The sequence below is a fragment of the Marmota marmota genome, unplaced genomic scaffold, assembly GCF_001458135.2.
Source record: "Marmota marmota marmota unplaced genomic scaffold, marMar, whole genome shotgun sequence".
Lineage (NCBI taxonomy): Eukaryota > Metazoa > Chordata > Mammalia > Rodentia > Sciuridae > Marmota > Marmota marmota.
The window spans coordinates 28128194-28135588 of record NW_026000057.1 but is presented as its reverse complement, the minus strand read 5'-3'; the positions used below and the strand labels follow the sequence as shown (position 1 = coordinate 28135588).

The 7395-nt window shown below is 34.9% G+C and overlaps 1 pseudogene; it reads right to left on the bottom strand.

Annotated features, from left to right (window-relative positions):
* Positions 1–2999: 2999 nt before the first annotated feature.
* On the bottom strand, positions 3000–4016 carry LOC107141141 (annotated as a pseudogene).
* Between the last annotated feature and the right edge of the window lie 3379 nt (positions 4017–7395).

Here is a 7395-nt window from a genome sequence, read left to right as displayed (position 1 = left end):
TATATATATATATCAAGTTAGGCTCAGAAAAAGGCATGGAAAATCTGTAGAATATTATTAGATAACATGAGTGCATGTTTTTTCCAAGATGATAGTTGGCATTTTTCCTCTGCAATTACATTTGTTCCAAACATTGCCATAGTGTCTAAATATATCTGCATACAAAAACAAAAAAGAAATTTTGTTCAGGATATAGTACAAGAATAAATGAGTGAAGCTCATATGAAAATCATAGGAGGGAAATATAAAGATAAATTAAGGATCTATGGATAGAATTCAAATTTGTTTGTGCCCTAGTCATAAATAAAAGTAGTATGAGGAGTTATGTCTTTAACTTTTATTGAAGAGGGTACTTGATGGAGACACTGAGAATGTTTGAGAGTGATTTTCATTTGCTGTATGTGTCAAAGTTTATGTTTTAGAGCTATTTTTTTCAAGACTATATAAAAAGGGAAGAAGGAGTTATTGGATGATATCTTTTTCTATTGGAATTTGTTTTTTTTTTACCTATCTGTAGTTATAGATGTCAATTATGTGCAAATATTATATAATAGGGATAGGCTTGTTAATATGAAGCTGTAACTACAGTAATCATTATTCTAATTAGTTATTTTGCAAATACTAATGGAATGAGTATTTAAAACATTAGGTGTTTCTTGTTGGATGTGTTAGTCTTTGATGCATATTAGGTATTCAAATGTAAATATCAAGAAATTATTTTTGTATAAAAGTATGAAATTTGGAGAAGAGATCTGGCCTTATAAATTTGGAAGTCATCATCCAATATAATAGATGATGTTTAACACCATGAAAGAGTAAGGGGAACTTCAAAGGAGGGGAAAGTAGAACTGCACTGTCTAGTATGGTACCACATCACATGTTTCTGTTGGACACTTGAATGTAGCCAAGCTACTTCCAATTAAGATGTTCTGTTAAGTATGAAATATAAACCATATCGCAAAGATTTATTATGCAAAACAAGAATGAAATGTAATTTTTATTAACATGTTTACAATATTAAAAGTTGAAATTATAGGTAGACATATTGGAGTAAGCATATTATTAAAATTGCTTTCAAGTCTTTATTTTTACTTTCTAGTGTAGCAACTAGAACATTTAAAATTACACATAAGGCTCATTTTTGTGGTTCATATTTCAATTGGAGAATGAAGATATTGAGAAAAATAAATCCATAGATTAAGCCCTGTACAATTCCTAGATTAATATATTCAGGAGATGAAGGAGAACAAAAAACAAAAAACAAAAAAACAAAAAACATATTTAGATGGAGCAGCTAGTGATGTGAGAAAGATGCCAGAAGATGGTTTTATCCAGAATGTCAAATGAAGAAAGTGTCTCAAGAAAGAAGGGGTGATCTATCATAACAAGTTTTTAGTTGACTTTGATGCTCCAAATAAATTTGGGGTTGAGGTTTAACAATTGGATGGGCAGCAATAAGATCATTAGTATTGAGAGAAGAGTAATATCTGTAGATCTGAAGAATAAAAACCCAGTTGAAAGGTTTATTAGAGAGAATTAGGGGGGAAAGATTGGAGAAAATTATTTTAAAAAATATTTAAAGTGTATTGTGGCAAAGGAGAGGATATAAATACAATGATAATTGAAAGTGGCAGGGCAGTAAAATCGAGAGATAATGGTTTTAGAAGGTTTTCTTTTAGGAAGAAATCTTTATTAATGTGATGGATACAGGACAGAGAAAGTACCTGTTCATGAAGGACAATCTATTTGGTGATTTCCTGGTTAATCTACAGGGATTGAAATTGAGAGCAAAATGCAGACCAACATGATGAACTGATCTTCTCACAGTAGAGGCTGCGAAAAAGCAAATCTAAAAAGCAAATCAGCTTAGAGATTTGCTACTTAAGGATAAAGGCAAGCTAGGGATGAGAGTGTGAGATTCTCCATTTAAAATGTGAAGAGATGAGATATGAAAGGGAGGTAGTTTAATAGTCATAAAATTCAAAACCTTAATGTGAAAATCTGCCTTTAATTAATAAACAACAACAAAAATTGTTCTTGGGAAATAACAGATTAGTGTGTTCCAAAATATTATTTATTTTATTTGAACAAGTGATGAATTGTAAGGGAGTAAAGAGAACAATTACGTTTCATTTCAGTGATGATGGATAACACTGTGGCTTTTCCTTGCTTTACTTCCATGAGTACATTTTGAAGATTTTGTTTTTTTACTATTTATTGGAATTACATAAACTAATTTATAATGAATATATTTTGACATTAAAATCAACATAAAAACCATGGATGCTTGAAGATGAAGGAAAATTAATAGGCTGAATCATGAAAAAAGCCTTTTAACTTTTATATAAAGAAATAAATGCAGAAAATCCAGATTCTGCTTTTGCAATTCCTATTAAAATAACTAAGAATCCAAAGTGCCATATGTGTTTGAATACTTGTTTTTAAAAGAAATAATTCTAATGCTTATTTTCTGTTGCTTAAATAATTTTTAATTGCAAATAAGGCTTCGATTCACAACCCAATCAGGGTTTGGTAAGGAATATAATGCACAAAAGCAACAGGAAGAAAACAGGAATAAACCCCATATGAATCACTTGGCAGGCAGTTTCCGTTAACAAGGAAAAAGCTCCCATCCATCTTTTAATTTTTTTTTTGAAAAATTCCTACCATCACAAAAAGTAAACTGAATTGTATTAATCTTCCACTTTTACATTTTCTTAACAAGCAGAAAAAAAATCAGGAGTCAATAAAACAAAACAAAAACATGAAGATACTTACAAAACTAAATATGGATTTCAGCATTAACAGATGACCAAAAAAAGGGACTAAATTCTTTAATTAAAAAAATACATGTGGATGATAAAGTATAGAAACTGAAAATTTGCAAACTATTTAAAACCTGGAATCACTGACTGACTGAAGACTATTCAGATGGGTCATGGGTGGTGGTGAACAGCAGAACAAAATTATGCATGAATCTGTATTGCTCTCTCTGATTCCTATGCCACCCACCTTTGGATGAACCTGATGTTGATTAGAGATTGAGCCAACCCAATGATGGCAGCAGATTCAGTGATGGTAATCTACCTATCAGTACATCCTGCACCCCAAACACCGGATGGATGGATCTCATTGATTTTGGCACCTATACAGCCAGTCAAATCATCTGGAAAGGTGACTTCTTGAGAAATAGTCTGAGCAGATGCATCCAAATCCCCAATAGCCTCTCACCTCTTGAGAGCTGAATTCAATGTCACTGAATGTATTGTTGCCACATGCCACAGGAAAATCAGACTATTGCATTGCCAACTGGATGTGGAGGGTCATACTGTCCTTGAATGGTGTAGGCCTCCTGAGATGTTCCTCCAGGTCAGGGCTGAGGAACATGGATGGGGTGATATGGGGAAACTCCTCCCTGTCACTGCCTGTGCTGTACCCGTCCTGACCACTTGTAAAGATGACTGGAGAACTTAAAGGCTTGGAATGGTCACACCCTTCACGGGGGACACCAGCATGACCACTCAGATCTGTTTGACACACTCAGTGATGGATTGTGGAATGCCAGCAACAGAGACAGCCCACTCAATTGAATTGGGGAGCATATTCTCTGCCATCTGGACTTGAGCTTCTGGACTCTCTCCTATTTCCTTGATCTTGCAACCACCTTTTCCAATGAGGGAACCACCTTGACTAAGAGGGACCACTAGGCTCAGAATGATCAGTGTTCCACTGGCAGCTGTGCTATTTGTCATGGAGTTGATGATGTCCTTTTCCAGTTTGTCAACAATAGTAAATCAAAGTCTTTGAAGATGGGATCAGTGGGTCCAACCAAAGTGATAATTCTCTCAGGACAATTCTCTTCTTAGATGTTGACACATACACCACTCTCCTTGAACATCATGTTAACTGACTCTCTTTTTTTCCCCACTAATGATACTGCCAACTTCATTTTCATGCATGAATAGCCAAATGGTGAGGATGACATTTAATCTGCCTTTAATCACACCTATGCCCATGTTGAGCAGTGTTATGGGGAGGGGACTTTGAGTGATCAGGTCTTTGGTCATTGGCTGGGGTGAATGTTAAAAACTGCAGGCAGAAATTGATTGAGGGGAAAAAAGGGAGTCAGAAGGAAGGAGAAGAAAACATCTGTGGGTAGGTGAAAGAGGAAGGAAATAAAGGAGAAAAAGTGACCTCAATGTGGGTGGAGGATGGCATAAATCAGGCAGGCAGGAAAGAACTCATTCTCCAGCTGCTCCAATTACTGCCTCTGCCAGTCTCTGCTTAAGTATTTTAAGTTCGACATTTATTATTGAATACCATATGCCAACTGATGAGATACAAGTATAGATGAAGACATTCTTTGTTTTTAAGAATCTAATACCCAAGAAGAGTGATTCCTATTAACAAATACTATACTAACAATAATATTAAGCATCTATTATTTGTGAGGCATGGATCTTACAGCAACCATGCAACATAGATATTACATTTAATCAGTAAGGAAACTAATTTGTCCAAATCTACTATGTTAACAATATAGCAGCAGAAGAATTTAATTCAGTTTGGTTTAGTTCCAAATCTTGTATTATTTCCTTTAATCCACATTCCTCTTGATAAGCCTCAAAACTTAATGGACTTAAAACAGTAAAATTTATTATCTCGAGTTCTCATAGGTCAGGGATCTGGAAATGGTTTTGCTGGGTCCTCATTCTTGTCCTTCACAGACTACAAGAGAGTGGACTCAAGCTGTGGCCTCCTCGAGGCTTCACTGGAGGGAGGCCAATTTCAGGCTCACCCATGTGGTGTTAACACAATTCAGTTCTTCTTGGATTGTTGGGTTGAGGATGTTGTTAAACAGAGTCCTACCTTAGTTCTTTTTCTCCTGCACCTCTCCATTGAGCATTTCACAGTATAATGGATTTCTTCAGCAAAATGAGCAAATGAGAGAGAAAGCAAGACTGAGCAATAGGGAAGTTGGAGCCTTTTTGTAACTAATGTTAGACGTGATGTTCCATTGCTGTAGCTGTTTTGTCTTATTCATTAGAAACAAAGAACTAGGTTCAGCTCACACCCAAAGGGAGGAAATTACATAAGAACACCAATACTAAGAATCAGGCATCATGTGGAAACTGCACTTTAGATGCAGTTAACCAAAGGAAAATAAAAAATATGGTAATGACTCAGACGAGAAGTCAGTAAATCTGTTGGAGTGAGAAGCACTGAAAATAAACAGTACCTAAATTGAAGGCTGAAGATTATATAGAAGTTAATAAGTAATTTTGTTTTAAGAATTTATTTTTTGTCTGGCGAGGAGATAGAAGTAAAACATAAAATAGGAGGGGGAAGTCACTCCTGGAACCTTGAACAATATGAGAAAACGTGTTGAGTCACAGCCATGGAGGCAAATTTGGATTTGAAATTGCAGAACCACAGACATTAGAATATGGAGAGGATGTTAATCTACTTGAATAGTTGATGAAAAATATGATACTGTTCTCAGAAGGAAAGTGTACATAAATACATTTGCTGCTTTTCTGAGATTCTCTATGGACTCCATTTTAAAACAAAAATCTTGTAGTTAATTAAGCCTGCAGAAAATTTTGAAGACTAAGGAATTAGAATTTTGTGCACAAAGCGGTGATCGGTTTCCAAAAGACTACAAGGAGGAGAGTCATTAACAATGAATGCAATAACACTAACTGATTAGGGCAAAAGGATCCATATATGAAGCTATTACAGTAACCAAGACAAAAAGATAAAAAGATCTGAATAGGGCAAGGGATTGGGAGAGATATAGCTGATCACTTAGAGGTATAAGAAATTGAATTTGCTTAGTTAATATAGAAAGAAATGACTAGATTTCTAGTTTTAGAAAGATATGTTTAGAGATATAATACGTGGGCATAAGAAGACAAAATTTACCAACATATTGTGTGTGTACAATATTGTTAGAAATAAAATAATAAAAGTACTATCAATAAAAATAATCTTATATTAAGTATTTACAAGTCACTAGGTATTACATTTGATTGCAATAAAAATGGAACTCATACACTATAATGGTACCTGTAGGAAATTAAAATAGACAGGAACTGTTGACCATAGAAATTAGAAATAAAAATGCTGAGCTGTTCATTAGCTCTATTAGAATACTGTAGTCTAAATTAATTAATGGAATTGCACTTCTTTATGTAATTAATGAGGTTTGAGCCAGAAAGTGCTTCTCACTCTGCTATTACTCTGACAGTCCATTGACTTACATACACCAAAGAATATTCCAACTCACCTTTGGCTCATGGTCATTCCCCTTATTTCATTATTTGCTTCTTGTTCCTCCTCTTCCTATCCTCTTGAGAAGCCCTGCATTAGCTATGGTAGAAAGGAAGGACAGATAGTAAATATGAATTGATTTCTTTCTCTTGGCGATAATAAACAGGTGATATTTTGAAAATCATGGTTAGGAGAATGAACAGAAAGATCCAAGTTTTGGAAAGCAATTGCATGTCCTTCTGTTCTCCAGCCACTTCCTTTACCACTGCAGATTTAGAGGCTGTAATTTAGAGAGCAGTACTTTGGCCCTTATAGAAGCATGTCACTGTGACAAAATGCCTTATGAATTCTGATGTTCTCTTATTTGAACTTTGGCCTGATGATGACTTCAATTTAATTCACTAAGAATATTAAGGCCATTTGGCTGAACTATCAACAATAAAATGTATGTTTACAGAGTTGTTGTGTTGGAATACAGGAATGAACTTAACATATTTATTAGCTATGACCACCCTCTTCCAGGGCTATAAACCTAGTAAGAGGTCATAAGAGTACATAAACAACATGAAAAATGTTATAATGATAATATTTTTATTATGAAGTATTATGGAGGTCCAGAAAATAAAGAGACATAATCCCTGTCATTAGGAATCAAAAGAGTCTCATTTAGCTCGGTTTGGTGGCACACACCTGTAATCACAGCAGCTTGGGAGGCTGAGGCAGGAGGATCTAGAGTTCAAAGCCAGCCTCAGCAAAAGAGAGAAACTAAGCAACTCAATGTGATCCTGTCTCTAAATAAAACACACAATAGGGCTGGAGATGTGGCCTAGTGGTCAGGTGCCCCTGAGTTCAATCCCCAGTATTACTCCCCACAAAACAATCCACATTTAAAAATTGGCATCTGAGGTAGTCTGTGAGTGGTAGAATTGGGAAGTAGAGATAGAACAGAAAAAATAGGAGAAAATATAATCATAGAACTTTTCACTATGTTCCAAGGCAATTCAATGGAGAAGTGTCAGTCTTTTCAATAAATGATACTGGAACAACTGTATAACCATAATAAAAAATAAAGATAAAAAAAAAACCAGGAAATGGGTCTCAACATATATTTCATACCTCTTA